This window comes from Ceratotherium simum, chromosome 1 (genome assembly GCF_057802395.1).
Source record: "Ceratotherium simum simum isolate JZ-2026a chromosome 1, ASM5780239v1, whole genome shotgun sequence".
In the NCBI taxonomy this organism is placed as follows: Eukaryota; Metazoa; Chordata; class Mammalia; order Perissodactyla; family Rhinocerotidae; genus Ceratotherium; species Ceratotherium simum.
This window is the reverse complement of record NC_141900.1, coordinates 59541292-59557779: the sequence shown is the minus strand read 5'-3', so window position 1 is coordinate 59557779 and position 16488 is coordinate 59541292. Positions and strand designations below refer to the sequence as shown.

Here is a 16488-nt window from a genome sequence, read left to right as displayed (position 1 = left end):
ACAGTTGTGAAATATGACCGACAATTTACAAGTATACATAACATAATGTGCTGTTAATGCAAGTTTTTATTATAATGGACTTAAAGTTGTTTCATAACTTCCATTATTGGCAATATGTCAACGTTGGAATGTTTTCCTAATTATTCTAGAGTCAGCCTTACTGTTCTTGGAAAGAATTAGAAGAAAAAAGAAAGGTCACTATTTTAAAAATAGGCATGGAAAGGGCCAAAGGAACCCGGATCCAGATGTAGCTCTGCCCTGGTCTTAGGCCCTGAGGAGGGAGTTTGTGCTTTCACAAGAGCAACAGTCAGGCCATGATTTTAATCCTAAATATGGCCCATCAGCAACTGAAGAGCCAGATTACCTCCAAAAATTGACCAATTTTCCTTTTATTAGAACCTTCCTTCCGTCACAACTCTCATCTTTTCCCAATACTGGCAATGGAAAAAGAAAAAGCCCATGTGCTCAGGCTCTAAGCTCAGCTAAGCCTCATAGCAAACAGAGAGAGAAGTATGGGTCTCCCCATTTTACAGATGAGGAAACCCGCATAGAGAGGTTAAGCAAGTGGCCTGAGGTCACACAGATAGTAAATGGGAGAGCCAGGGGGAAACCCAGGCTTGTAAATACCACTTACTTCCAATAGCCGTGAATCCACTTTCCCTGTGGATGTAGATTCTGAGAGCTTCTGAACCAGAAGGAGAGGAGCAGCAAAGAGCTGGTCTGAAGTGCAGTGAGGCCTGAATTTTGAGTCCGGGTGGGAGAGAGACAGATCCCAGGGACCTTTGGAGAGATAGAAGAGGATCTGTAGCTGCTATGAGAAAAGAATCGATGGTGGAGAAATGCTCTCAAACTTGCCCAGCCAAGATTTCTGGCACTTCAAAGGCAGACAGTGACAAGGTAAGAACACGCACTTGGAAGCCAGACAGACCTGAGCTTGAACCCCAGCTCTGCTTCTTACTAGTCAGTGACAGACCAAAGCTGCAGGATGTCAGATCTAAGATGCAGCTGTCAGGGGGATAATATGAGGTCTGCCTCTCAGAGCTGTTCTGGAGATTTAATGAGATGCCAGATGGAAAGGGCCTAGCACAGTGTCTGGCCTGGAGTGGGTACTCAATAAATGCAAATTCCCTCTCCTCCCACCTTAGCTCTGCCCCAACTTCACCCTCCTGCGTCTATGCTTCTCCTTTCTCAACTTTATACTCCTGGTGAGTGAGAACCAGCAGTGAATGTGAAGTGAAAGGGCAAGGTGCCCAAAGAGCCAATAATATGTTTGTGCCCCTCTCCCTACATAGTGGCTAACATTTCTCAGAAATAAATAACTACATAATAAAACTACGGTGCATTCATGCATTTGTCAGAGTTCAACAAATATGGAGATGGTAAATGCATAACCGAAATAAAGAATTATCTGGCTGGCATCTTTGCAATGCCATCATAGACGGCATCCAGGATCCTGAGTCCTTTCTGTAACTCCATTCACTGGGATCTGGGAGAGTGAGAAGAAAATCAAGACATGCCTAGTATGATAATGGAATTTTCCCTTTATGGTAGATTAAAGGCATAGGCAGATGGTCTATAAATAATAATAGGATACCACTGTTGCCCTCTTAACTGTAGTCGCAATCTAGTGTAATAGTTAAGTGCACAGACTCAAGTTAGACTGCTTCAGTTCTAATTCCAGCTCTGCCACTCACTATACTAGCTTTGTGATGCTGGGCAAGTTACTTAGCTTCTTTAAGCCTCAGTTTCCTCATCTGTAAAATGCGGCCATATGAAGATAAATGAGTTAGTATATATAAAGCACTTAGAAGACTATCTAGCATATAGTAAGCCCCAATAAATGTTAGCTATCACTATCGTGGTGTGTTACTTCCCTGATGTGAGCCTAAGGGAGTTCTATAAGTTTGTGGAATGAAAGGAAGATGAGTGAAGCAAGAACCCCATGCCTGGAGCAAATATACCAGTGGGCAGCAACTTATATTCAGAGCCAAAGAGCCCTGGGTTTCAATACTGGCTCTACCACTAGTGGGCTTGGACAGGTTGCTTAACCTTCAGGAGCTTCTCTTTACTCCCCTGTTGAACAGGGGTGAATAACAGCTGCCTTGCCTTCTTCACCTAGTTATTGGCCCAAATAGAGCCCTACTGCCTGTCATTGTCACCTCTAATCTTTGGACTCATAAAAGTTTTCTTCTGCTTATTAAGGAGTATGCCCTCTGGGAGGAGCCTCATTTTAAGCCATTACCTGCTCAGTCCTTAGTGACCCATCAACACTTTACCAGTGTTATGGGAATGGGTGAGAGGAGGACTGGGGTGCAGGTATGGAGACAGGATTGAGGAAATGAAGAGAGCAGATGAGAAGGGTTCCAAGTCCTCTTACTTCCTTCACGTTGTTAACTGAGGAGCATCCTGCCTAGTGCCTTACAGTAATGTCACTGATGTAATGCCACAAATATTGTAAATTCCCAAATCTGGACTATTCCTGCCAATCTCTTTTCTCTTTTGAAGGAAGAGATAAAGTTTTGGTGGTGTGAGAATTTCTTTGGTATCTGTGGGAAGTGGATAGTATAAGAAATGAAAGGAAGACACCACGTTGGGCACTGTTTTCAATGGAATGTTGTGAGATGGAGGGAATACATTACAAAAACATCTCCCTTCTCCAGAGAGCTGACTTAAAGGTACAGCAAATTTGGAAAGCAAAACTACTTGATTCCCTCTCACCAGCTTCTCCTCCCAGTTTCTTGTCCCTAGGCCCAGTAGAAGATTCCAGTGTTATTAATCTTCCTGGTGAAGGTCTCAGAAATCCTCAAAAGACACTTTAGTTTAACTCAATCTAAATAATATTACTGATATCCTACTGTGTACCCTCTACTGTGCTAGTTACTTTGTTACAGAGTTACTGTGACAGAGACAGCTGTCTCTTCTTTTGTGATGAAAGTACTTCCAATCTTCAGCTGTGCACATGGCTTTCAAGTCTAAAGACCACATTCCTCTGCCTCCCTTGCAACTATGGGTAGTCTTGGGACTAAGTTCTGGCCCAAGGGAATGTCAGCAGAAAAGTCATATGGCAGCTTCCAGGCACCTTCCTTAAAAGACAGAAATGTATAAGCCAGTTGCATGGTCTTCTTTTTTGTTCCTCTGTCCTGCTGCCTGGAGCTTGTGTACAGACATCTTGGACCCATATATGGCAGAGCAACAAGCCTGGGTCTCTGACATCATAGAGCACCACACCAGACAGACCAAAGGCCTACAAGAGAATGGGAATAAAGGAGTCACATTTTCCAAATTAAAAAGCGAGAGACAGAAAGAGAAATCTATAAGAAAATGTAAATTTTCCAAGTTTTTCTGGGTGGTGATAAGTGTGTGTGTGTATGTGTGTGATATTTTCCACTGACAATTATACAACATCTTCATAGAACTTCAGGCTACACTTTTTCCAGGCAGGCAGCTGAACCAAAGAAAAAGTTGCTAGAGCACAACCAGCAACCTAATTATTTTTAATTGTACAATCTGCCACTTTTTAAAAAAATCATTTTACCTGCACAGTGATATCACCTAAGTGAGATATTGTAGTCAGATTGTGACGAGGGCAAATGAGAAGTTCTCTGGAGACAGAATGAAAACGAACAAGCCTTTCTCAGGAGACCAATTGAGAAAAACAGCCAACTATTCTATTTCTATTTCTGTGCTCAACTTGCTGTGAGACTTTAAATGAGCTATTAAACAACTTCGACCTTATTAAAATGGGGTGGTAATTTCATATAGAGTGGGTATGGTTAAGCTTTCTTGATTTCAGATCCAAATTGAGCCTCTCTCACAAAAAAATGAGGCTTTTGTAAGCTGTTCACCTACTGCTGGAGAGGTAACAGGATATCTCTGAAGAGCTAATACAGTTACAGATAGATATTACATATGCTAACTTAACATCAATGCCTCAAACTTTTACTTCCTTGGTGGAGAAACATCAGGGTCTCTGGCCTGTTTTACATGCTTTAGTCTTGGGTGGGAAATGCTCCTAAGTAAAATAAGCCATTTCATAAATATTTGTCCTTTCCCACACCAGTTATTATCTCTAACAACTCATTTTCCATCCACTGTGCTTCCCTGTGCTGGTTTTACAATAGGGAGTCTCCACCACTGTGGGCCCTCTGCTAGTCTAGCCAATTCTTTCTGGCTTCCCAGTGAAAAATGTGGGACAGAACTCAGATTTATGACAGGGCTGGCCATGTGACATGGCTATTACTTTTCTTATTTCCATCCACCCTGTAGGTGGCAAGTTGGAAGGTTTGGGAAAACTCCCCTGATGGTTAGATGCACCGATTTCCAATGGGATCAGATTAGCATGTTCAAGTATAATTGCTATAGTACTGGCCAGGTCCATTTTCAGACTGTGTGTGAGGATGAGGAACAGCTGCCCACAGTTCTATGAAGTTTCTTAAACAAGAACCCAGCACCTGAAAGCTGAAAGAAAGACACATGCCAGCCGTTAAGGATTCTCTCCATTCTATAGGTGTAGATGGAGGCAGGAGAAGTTTGGGTGGTCTGACCAATGACTAGGTCAAAAGCCCACGAGTCCAGGTCAGGATCATGTACAACATCTTTGGCCAACAGCTGTGTTTTATTGAGTCCCCTGGGCAGCCAAGAGAATGGGCCGATGGTCAGGACAGTGGGCTCTAGTCCTGACCCTGCCATCGCCTGGCTGGATGACCTTCAATTAAGTCACCTTACAGCTCTGGGCCCTCATTACTACCAATCTCAACTCTGCCACACACTGGGTAACCTTGGCCAATTCACAGCATCAAGCATCAGAGGAAGCTAAAGGGATTTGTTTCTCAGGGTGCTCCCACCATGATACTCTGTGACTCCAGCAGGGGACACACACCAGTGCCTCCAGGAGCAGCCTGGTAGCAGCAATGAGAGATATGGCCTTGGTCACGTTAGGAAATTGAGAAGACAGGGACGGCAGATTCTCAGCTCCAGCTGATAGCGTTGCCAGATATTTCCTTTTCAAGTGTTTTTACATGTTGGCAACTAACTTGAATTTGTTACAAAATTCTGTATTGGCCAATGACTCCAGGCCAGAAGTGGCCTACTAGGCCAGTTGGAGCCTTCTGCAGTCCACTGACCCAAGAAGAGGCATAGCTGGGGACCTGCGGGTGGTGGGGGGCAGGGGGAAAGGGGTGCAGCTCCTGCACGTTTAGGACACCGCTATACTGGCCACGGCTGGGCTGGCAAGTCTGAGCTCCACGGCCCTGCTGCTCGTACCTCAGCTTCAGTTTCCCCAGCGCACCTGAGGTTGTCTAGGTCCGCCTGGGCCTATTTTCCTCTACCCACACGTGGGCCCGCCAGTCGCAGGCAGGAAAAGCAGCACATGTGTAACCGGCAAGACCCAAACCCTCAGGGCACTCACACGTTGGCCATGGGTCCTCGGCCTCCTAACCCGAGACGCGCGGGGCTGCACGTTGCAAACACGGCCGCCGCAGGTGCGAGCTCTGGCGGCCCCAGCGGCGCGCATAGCCGCGCGGGCGAGAAACCCCGGGGCGCGCGGCGTCCGGGCGGCGGGCGGACGGCTGCAGGGCCCGGAGCCTGCGCTGCAGCTGGGAATGCCCTGAAACGAACGATACGGATTTGCGGGAAGAAATTTGACCCTCCGGGAACATTGGGCTGGTGGAGCCCATTCCTGCCTGGGCTTACAAAGGGATTCTCCATCCGCTGAGAAAGCCTTGGGCTCCAGGCGGCGGTGTCCGGCCCCTCTTGAGTTGTGGCGAGTCCTGCAGACACCCCGACCCCCGGGGGCCGTCGCTCCGACCTGCCCCTCCCCTCGGACACACGCCAGGGCTCCCCGAAGTGGTCTTCCTTTCAAGGCCCCCTCACCTATTCCAGCCTGCCCTCTATGGAGGAGAAGCTCTGTCAAGTTCAAATAAGACTATTTTCTATAGAATTCAGTCTGTGCAGAAGAACTTTGAAAACGGACGACAGCATACAAGGACACTGTCACCCTCACACTACTGGTGAAACGTAAAAAAAAAAAAAAGACATAAAACTTCTTTGGAGGCAATTTTGACATTTAAATGCATTTACAGTTATTATTCCATTTGTCCCCACAATCTCACTTGAAATTTTTCGTACACAATGCACTCAAAAAAATATCTGCTACATCATTTTAGTGGTAATGACAAAGTAGAAATAACCCAACCATCCATTACTATATAAATAAAATGGTTAAATAATGAGTATACATATCAAGAAATATTCTATATACAAGGAGATCTGTGTGTTCACAGGCAAACAGGTCTAAGCTTACATTAAATGAAAGAGTAAGTTGTGAAAAACAGTATATATGGTATGATTCCACATTTCTTAAAGTGCAGAAAGAAATTGTAAGTAAATGTCTGCAACTCACTTGGATATGATTAATGACTTTTTATTTCACGGATAATTATATAGGAAATACATGTATTTTTTATATGCACATACATCTGGAGGAATATACACCCAACTATTACATTGTTTATCTTTGGGGTGATAGTGAGAGGGGGGTATGTGGAGAATTAACTTGGCACGCTTATATATTCCTTCAAAGTTCGATTTCTTTTTAAGTAAGCATGCATTCGTTTTGTATTTCACACACACACAAAAAGATACAGATTTTTAAAAATCATACCCCTTCCCCATCCCAAGACCACCAGATTGTTATCACTTGTCCACTTCTCTCTGATCTTCTTATGACTATGTTAATTTTCCCTTCAACCTCTTCTCTTCCCTGTACAGTATCCGAGAAACTTGCATTCCTCTCACTTCAACATGCAAATTGCCTGTTTCATATGTGCAAATAGTTTTTAAAATCCCTTAAACCAAAAGAATGAAAGAAGTGAGACTATTACTTCCACTTAATCTATTCAAACAATTCAAATAAAAAGGTTAAGTGCAGTATTTTTTGGCCCTTGAAAGCACTGCAGTTTTTAATCCATTACTTCTCAAGTTCTGTGTAGATGTGGCCTGTTTTGTCCTCTAGTAGCACAAATTCTCTCTCAATGCAGCAAACGATGAGAGTAGATCTTTAAAACATGTTTTTTGTTTCTATTTAATCCAGAAGGGCTTCATACTTTATGGAGGAAATCGCGTTGGAAAGTTGAACAGGATTTCCAGGGACAGGATTGCAGCAGGAAGGGCACTGCCTTGGTTGAAGGGAGGACACTGTGAAAGTGGCTGGGAGAGGGTAATGTGACTTGGAACATGGGCTGGACTCTGGGATCGTTTAAATCAGTCTGAATGTTGTCCCAGAAACATGAGCTCAGTTCATAGTAGGGGAAATGAGCATGGCCACATTTCAAACATGCATAAATGAAGCGGTTGTCTGGCATGTCAAAATATTCATATAGAAAAATGGCACTCAGCAGCAATAAGCTGAGAGGATCCACTCCCACCAAGAGGTCTGATGTGGTTCTTATCTACACATAAAACAACATCATATTTCCTTAGGGAAAAATCTCAGAATATTCCAGGGTCACACACATAACTCAGGATTTTTGCTCAGACCCCTGACATCCCCCTCCTCCTTTTCATATGCATTAACAGCATCAGTGTAAAATACAAGTACTCTGGAAGAAACTATCTGGGTTCCAATCCTGACTCTGCCAAATATGAGCTTATGACTTTGGTCAAGTTATTTAATTTCTCTATGCTTCAAGTTCATCAGCTCAAAGATGGAGATAATAACACTACTCATTTTACAATATGTTGTGCAGTTTAAACAAGATGATGTATATGAAGATTTTAGAACACTAAGCTTTTTTAGAATACGAATATAGCTTTAGAGTATAAAGCTTTTTAGAATACAAAGAGTTTAATACAAGTTAGCCACAATTATTACTCACTCTTTTACACCCCCCAAAAAAGCTTATTGTTCCTCCATTCTCCCCTCCTTAAGACACTGCCATCTCCACATTCTCCAAATTATCTTAGTTCCATCCCTTATTTAACGAAGATTCTAACAGTAGCTCCTCCCCTGCTGTTTACCTTCTCTCTCCTACCCAATGGGAGGCAAATGACTGTACCACTGTCAACAGAACACCTAATTGGAAACTTGGATTCTGTTCTCCCTCTTCTTCTGTGATACTTTCTGAGTTTTTTAAACAACTTTATTGACATATATTTTATATATCATAACACTCACCTAATTCAGATGTACAATTAAATGATTTTTAGTAACTTCACCAAATGGTGCAACCATCACAATAAATCAGTTTTAGAACATTTTCATTCTCCCACTAAGATCCCTCATGCCCTGCTACAGTTAATCTCCCTTCCCACCTCCAGCTTGAGGCAACAGCTAGTCTACTTTCTGTCTCTATAAATTTACCTTTTCTGGACATTTTGGATAGATGGAATAGGTGGTCTCTTGTGTCTGACTTCTCTCAGCATACTTTTTAGGTTCATCCAGGAGGTAGCATATGTTAGTAGTTCAATACTTTCTATTTTATCACCTATAAAATCAGAATGATTTCTGCCATGTCTGTAAGAATTACATTATATAACAATATTGATAATATATAATTAAAGCTAACTATTATTATACGTACATTATTCTAGGCACTGGGCTGAGTGCTTTATTTGCATCATAGAACTTAAACTTTACAACCTTATAGGCTCTAAGTGATATTACAGGCTATAAGTGATATTACAACCTATAGGCTATAGGTGATATTATTATATCCACTTTTAAGTCGAGGAAACAACTTTAGAAATGTAAACAGAGTTCTCCAAGGTCACAAAGCAAGTAGGTGGCAGAGTGGGGACTCAAATCTAAGTCTGTGTGACTCCAGAGCTAAAGCCAGAGTCACCTTGCACTTCAGAATTAACCAACGGTCTTTATGTTCCATACTCTTCCGTCATCACAAAAACAAAACCCAGGGAAGTATTCATATTAACCCCACCAAACAGACAGAGAAACGGGCAGTGCTTTGCCAATTGTAAATCCCCCTCCTATGTAATGAATTGTTACTCCATCATTTTCTCTATACCTAATGGCTGCCCCTGTTCTGAGCATATCTAGCTCCAAAGTAGTAGAACCCCTTTGAGGTTTTATGATGAGCCCAAGCCCCCACATTTATGATAAGCCTCAGGCTGGAGACATTCACCTTCAAACGTGTTGTTATTATGAATGTATTAATAGTATTTGTTTTAGTGATAATAAATACTGCCACAAGCCATGCTCCAAATCTGTCCTATAATTTCGGAGATACACCAAAGCCACCTTCATTAGTCACAGAAGGAATGGTCCTCTTAGTGAAAGCTAACTCCCTCATTCCACCCAGGAAGCCCAAGATGACAGGAGGTGCCTGGCTGTTCTGTGAGAGGATGGGGGTGGGAAACCAAGTCTCCAGGAAAGCAAGCACTCATATAAATCCCATCCCAGCTCAACTGCAACTAACTTAGATAATGGGGCCTCTTATTGAGAGCACTGTAGGCTGTGTGTAATGCCCTTGCACAGCATCATTTATTTGTTGAATAAAAATATTTGTTGGTGTTAGATATTAGGTTAGTGGCTCCCCTTGGGGGGTAGTGAGGTGCTGGTTACCTTCTGTTTCTTGATCTGTTGCTAATTACACAAGTGTGTTCACCTGGTGATATTTTGTTGATCTTATGATTTATGTACTTTTTTGTACATAATATTTCAATAAAATTTATCCAAAAAGACACAAATAAAAAGCGAATATTTTAGAGTGAAAGAGCCTAGGGCAGTGCCTGTCATATAATAGGTGGGCATCACATATGTGTTCGTTGAATAAACGATCTCATTCGATCCTATCAGGAGGGGTAAGCAAGCGCGTGTAGAATTGTCACTATTGTCATTATTAACGTTTCCTCACATTAGAAGTTGCAGGACTTGGCCCGGGTCACGCACTTGATGAAGTCGCAGAGCCGGCAGCCTGGGTCCCTCTCCGAGAGCGGGAAAAGGGGGGATCCCTGCCCCATTTCGATGTCGCCGCCGCGCGGGCCGGCCCTCCGCAGCCCTGGGTGAGGCGGACGGAGGAGGCCCGGCGGGCCGAGGCGGCTCTGGGAGCCCGCAGCCCCCAGCGAGCTCAAGCTCGAGGACGCGGCCCGATGGGGAGGAGGCCTCGCCGCGCCCCAGCCCGGCCTGCGAGGTCCCCTCCGGCTCCGGGCCCGGGATCTCCAGGGCTTTAGCTTCTGGCGGTCGCTTGCCACGTCTGTCCATTAGTCCACGGGCGCTTTCACGGCCTCCAATCGGCCTCCACGCTCTGGTCCCTACCCTGAGCGACGGTGCCGTCTGCCCCGCCCCGGAAAAAAGACTCAATTTCTCATCTCTATTGGATATCTTCCGCAGGATGTGATGGTGGCAGGAGGGAAATACAGAAATCTAAGAACAAGACAGCTTTTTCTTAGGCGAATCACAAACCAAGGCCTCCCCCTTAGGCTCCCCTTTACCTGGACGTAACTGCCCAAGACCACCTATGGACCTGGTTCCGAGTGGCTGAGAGAGGGGATCCTGAATCACACAGATCTTGGCCTCTGCCACCAAGCTGTGGGACCTTGCACAAGCTACTTACCCTCTGCCTCAGTTTCCTCATCTGTAAAATTGGAATGACAACAGTGCCCAACTCAGGGGTGTTGTAAAGGTTAATGAGATCATCCCTACAAAGCACAGCATCTAGAACATAGTGCATGCTGGGCAGTACTTCCTTTACCCTCCCCTCCCTTTAGCCAAAATGTGCTTGTGCTTGTTCCCAGCAACCCCCTTGCATCTCCACCTGAGACAACCCCCTCTCTCTGCCTGCCCAGGTCAGAGACACCCTCTCCGCCCAGGACAAGCACTCTAGCCTCCTTGCTGCCTGCCCCAACCAGAGCCCCACACCCCCACACCTCTTAGCTCACTGTTCATACTGCTGCATCCCTGGGTTCTTGTCTTAGCCTTCAGTGCCATCATTTATATAGTTGTGTTACCCTATTTTTCTCTCACACACAAACCCAAACATGCACACACTTATGTTCAGGCTGCTTGAGGGTCAGTACCACCTTGCTCATGCTAAATGCCAAGCAGTGCCTAGCACGGAGGCTAGCTGACTCAATAAATGTCTGTTCCAGGGCTGTGGGTAGAGAAGGCCTGCTCCACCTCCAGCCTCACCCCTCAACCCCCACCCCATAGCACCCTCCCCCCTTCCCTGCAGCTGGTGGTGCTAAAGACTAAGCCTCCACCCCCTCCCCCCAACTCAGAAGCCATATTCACCCTAGCCGTGGTGACAGGTTGATGACTCCTATAACAGACCCCTTTCCTCCTCTGGGGGGTTCCTGCCTGCATGGAGCCTGGTGGAAGGGCCACCAGCAGGGCCGGAAACCTCGGGAGAACGTCTCTGGCTGCCACTGATTTCTGTTACTAGAACTGATGTTTTTCTACAATTACAACCTTCCCTGCTTCATCACGTCTCCTGTGTTCCTGAGGTAGTAAATACCAGGGATGTACATTACATTTCCCATAACTTACTTTCAATGATCAGAAAAGCTTCTATTAATAGACCCACTGTTGACAGGGAATCTTGGTCTGAAACTCAGAGTGAGGCTTCTAGAGCAGTGGCTACCTGCTTAGCACAGAGATACCCACCTCCCCAACTTCCGTCCTCTGGGCCACTGTCTCTACCGAGCACATTAACAAGAGGTAGCAGTGATTAGCAGCCCAAAACATGGCCTTGGACTCAACACCTGGGTTCACTCCTGGCATTGCCCCTTAGTAGCTGGATGACCTTGGGCAAGTAACTGAACCTGGCTTTGTCTCTGTTTCCCCATCTGTGAGATGGGGGTGATGATAATAATAGCTCCTAGAGTTGTTTTGCAGATTAAATGAGTTAATATTTGTAGAGTGATTAGTACCCTAAGCACTCAATAAGTGATTTTTTTTTTCTGATCAAATACCTAAAGCTTAATAAGTCTGGAGACACTGACTCCTAAAGGTGTCTAGCTAGCCCTGAATGGTTATAACCTGTTTGAGAGGATAGACTAAGGGTGCCTGTGGTAAAAACACATATAAGGATTACCCAACTTAACTCTATTCTTACTATTGATATTCAAGCCTGATAAAACCATCCTTGTGAATTAACCAATTTCTCTCAATCTTTACTTTCCTTTATTTACGTTCTATGTGGACACAGTCTGGAAAGAAAACTCAGAAGAAAGTTTTGAGAGAGAGAAAGGAGGGAGGGAGGGCAGATCTGGTTGAGATGGCTGGACTGTGGTAAAATTCTTATTTTTAAATTATTTTCCATTAGCATTATAGTAATAATGCCAAATATTCAATAAATTATGCCAAACTCATACTTTCCTGGACTTTACAGTTTCAAGAAAACCTAGGTGAGAAGAGGTTGCTCCGAGTCAGGTTGGCTGGGTCTCAGAGCTGGAGGGAAGAGCTGGCTGCAGAGCCCTTATGGGATCAGAATCTGCCTCACAACATCATAGAGACCAACTCGCACCTCAGCCTTCGCAACAGGCTCTCCACTCTCTGATACCCTCGACAGCACAGGTTGCAAAAGCTCAGCCATTTCCCACTTAAAGGCCAGGTGTGCCAAGGTACACTCAAGGCTGTAGGAAAAGGTGAGGCCTGGTTACCCATCCCCAGGCATCTATCCTAAACACACACACACACTTCTCCTAGATTCAATGTGTCTAAAGGTTTAGATTATATGCCCTAGAAGCTACATGCTTGTTCAAAGCCTTCATGAAAGTGTTGCAATGGAGGTTCAAGACAGCCCTGAGAGGGTATTCATGATCCAGCTGGCCAGAGAGGCCAAAAGAAGGAGTCCCCCATCCTGCTCCCCTGGTTCTCTGAACCCCTACAAAGACCATTTCAAGCAAAGCAGTCCACTTTTTTCCCAGAAATGCCTCACAGAGGCCTAAACTGGTGGTTCTCAACTGGGGGATGGTTATGGCCCTCCAGGGACCATTGGCAATGTCTGGAGACATTTTTGGTTGTCACAACTGGGGTAGAGGCTACTGGCATCTAGTGAATAGAGACCAGAGATGCTGCTAAAGATCCTACAGTGCACAGGACACCCTCCATAGCAAAGAATTATCTGACCAAAATGTCAATAGTGTCTAGGTTGAGAGATCTTGACCTAACTCAAACTCCCACTGCCTTGGAGGAAGTAGTCTCTCAGAACTCCTCCAGCTTCTTAAGCAGAGAACAAATTGGAGCATCAGGAGGGGAGCCCAAGAGAACCCTTTCTCAGGCCCCACACTAAGAATGGGGAGGTCCCAGCAGACTCCTTCCTCCTTCTGCTTTGCCTCCAGAACACAAAACCCTGGCATCTGAAAAGATTAAATAAAACCCATGATTCCCAGCCCCTCAGGCTGCATAACCCTGCCCCTCATATCCTATTTCCCTCCTGCACCCCCTCACTCTTGGAGCACAGTTGGAAATTCGAATTGCAATCTTTACTGTCCAGCCCTCAAAGGCTCGGCCTGCTTCCTCTCCCAGGGACAAAGTCTCTTCAACGTCCTGCCTCCCTTTGAGATGAGCCCCCCAACCCTGCCTTTTTCACCAACTGTAAGTTTTTCTTCCCTGCCTCCCTCTACCCCCGGCCTTCTCTTTCTAATTAAACCACATCCAGGGTGTTGGGAGGGAAGGGAAAAGGATTCTGAAGACTTCCGTGCTGCAGGTTCTGGGGGCCTACAGCCTCATGTTTTTTGTGAGGTGCCAACCACGCTGTGATCATTAAACCCCACCGTGGTGGGGGAGATTTTCTCATTGTTGTTAACCTGGGAGCCAGCTACATCTTGTTTATCAGACTTGTTTTAATTCAGCTTGGTCAGGTTCCAAGTGTTGAGGTGGAGATTAAAGGCAACTGAAGAATCCAATTAGCCGCCCAGTCTTCTTTAAGCCAAAAACTCAGGTCACAAACTAGATCAAAGTGAAATTATTTCTCTACAGCTCTGTTCATTAAGGGGAGGGTGGAAGCTCACACTGCTAAGCTGGGCTCATTATGGGGATTGGCATTTTAAATACAGTATCTCCCCCAAATTACGTGTTTCAGAGGTCGGGGGGACAAACCCAGATTATCTTACGTGCAGTCTCTGTTTGGCTAATAGAAAACAGAAAGCAGAAGAATGAGCATATAACTTCTAGGAAAAGATTGAAACAAGACCCCAATTTTCCTGGGCCGGAAAACTAAATCTGGAAACTGGAATTGGCAACAATCACTCCCAGCCAGAGAATTCCTCCTCCAGGGAATCTAGAGAGCGGAGAAATCTAGGTTTTCCAGGTGGCCCTGTTCACCCATTTTCCTGAGAGCCCACCCCCTTCCCCGGCTGGGTGCAGCTGCAAAGGAGGCCCCGTGGCATCCCAGCCTAGCCTTCCCCCAGCCCCAGGACCCAGGCAGCCTTTGAAGAGAAACTACTCACCATTTCTGGATTCTGGGTCCCAGGCAGAGTCATTTCCAGTGGCCAGAGACTCCCCCTGGGCCCTTCTGTGTTTCTGTGGGTTCTTCTGTGGGGCCTGGAGAACAGAGGAGGAGTAGAGCAAGGAAGGCCCTGATCAGATTCACTTCCCATTGGGAGGATCAAATACTGGATTGCTGTGAGGGCATTTAGAAACCAGAGAAAGACAGAAAAAGTACATTCAAGAGAGCAGTAACAGGACACATGCCCTCCTTCTCTGAGCACTGATTTTGAACTAAGCCAGGAAATCTATAGAAAACAGTGGCTTTTTTTTTTTTTTTTCCTATCCCCTTCTGCTTGCAAAATTCTGCATAGCCTCTCAGGCAAGCAGGAACCTGTGGGTTAGAAGATGGCATTTCTTAGGTCCTCCAGGCCTAAAAATTCACTGGGACACTGAATGTGGTTCAAGTCTCTTCTTTCAGGCTTTGGACTGTGGTCACTTCTGGGTTCTCTGAAATCTGAACCACTAGTGAGACCCTTCCTCAAACTTCCCAGTCTCTCCATCTCATCCAAGTCATGTCTGGGAGCAAAGCCACTTGTACCTGGAGGCCTGACTCCCTTGAGTGGGGAAAAGATGGCAGAGAGAAAAGGAGACACAAGGGGAGGGAAGACGAGCAACGAGAGGGAGTCTGAAAGCTTTAGTCTGCACCTCCTGCCAGGGTATTGCTGCCCCCAGATTTCCAGCTGCTGCATAATTAACCAACTCCCTCCTCCAGGTCTGGAAGCCTTGGCAAGTTCATTATGCAGAGGCATCTCAGGCATGGAGTTTACTTTGGGGCTGCAGCACCCAGGACCGGCACTAAGCTCTCCCTCTTCCTGCCATCTCCTGTAGCCAGAGCCTGCACCCTCAAGGGAAAGGTTCGGAGCTCACATCTCAGGGAACCTCCTCCACCATTGGTGGATCCGAGGACCTCCAACCCCTGAGCCCGCATAACTGTAGCCCACAGGGATTCTCCTTGGATGATGCATTTGGAGCAGGAACAAATCAGTCTGGTGGGTTTTGTTTTTCTTCTCTGTGTATTTCCCTCCCTGGGATTATGTCATCCTCCCAGATCCTTCTACACCCGCCTATTCTCCATGCCCTGGGGCCGGCAACAGTGCTGCCAAGACTCAGAAAATGCGCCCTGGATCCCACACAGATTTTCTTACATGCTCCACAACACGAAATGAGCCCCAAATATTTTTGTTTTGTTTTAAATCAGTGGCCTGAGTTTCAGAATCTGGTTGTTTCCTAAAGAGAAATCAGAGGACACAGGCCCGTGGCGGAATGTTGCGCCAACGGGAGCCAGGACCCAGTGATTCCCGTGGGGAGTCTGCTGGCCTCCAGCACAGAAGCCCCGGCTCGGCGGGCACCCGCAGCAGCCCCCGACCCGCCTCGCAAGGGCCGCCCTCGAGGTGTTTAGCGCCTGGGGATCGCCGGCCAGAGGCGCACCCAGCCTGGCACTAGAGCTGAGCGCCGCCCCCGCGCCACTCCTCGGCCTTGTTTTTGTCCGAAAAGCCTGAGCTGAAATGGAAATTTGGGGAGATGAGGGCTGCTGTTGACTTGCGAACGTACACCTTTGTCCCTCAGGGGGCCGGCCACCGTCCCGGACTGCTGTCCTTGCGCTGGCCACTCTCACGGCAGGCGGAGCTGCTGCCCGAATATGGGGTTCGAGGTGTCTGTGTCGCGGGGTGGGAGGTACCGGCATACGACCATACAAGGTTCCCAGAGATCCCCAGGCGCACGCCTTGGCCGACTAGAGGTGGGGGCGCTGGACCTGACCCTGCGCGCGACGTGCTGGCCCGGGGGTGGAGGCGGGGGTCCCCCATCACAGCTGTTCTCTTGGCCCCTCAGCACCCGGGACCCAAAATAGCAGGTTCACCCTGGGTCAGCCCTGTGAGAGCCGACCCCGCACCCCACCCCAGCAAGGGCTCGGCCGGCGCCTTTCGAAAACTGCTCACGGGCCCTGGGCCTCGGCCTAGCGGTCGCATTTCCACCCCGAGCAGCCTCGGAGTGGGGTGCGCAGTGGGGTGCGCGGGTGCGCCGACCGCTGCCTGATGGGGTGA

At 46.7% G+C, this 16488-nt stretch overlaps 1 pseudogene across 1 annotated transcript in view; it reads left to right on the top strand.

Moving 5' to 3' along the window:
* The window catches only part of LOC147918221 (uncharacterized), a 27151-nt pseudogene extending 10663 nt beyond the window's left edge, over window positions 1-16488 (top strand). Inside the window, exons 3-6 of the transcript XR_015552860.1 lie at window positions 3189-3202; window positions 9884-10145; window positions 16013-16120; window positions 16405-16488. The product of XR_015552860.1 is annotated as an uncharacterized LOC147918221 (transcript). The remainder of the gene's footprint in view (window positions 1-3188; window positions 3203-9883; window positions 10146-16012; window positions 16121-16404) is intronic.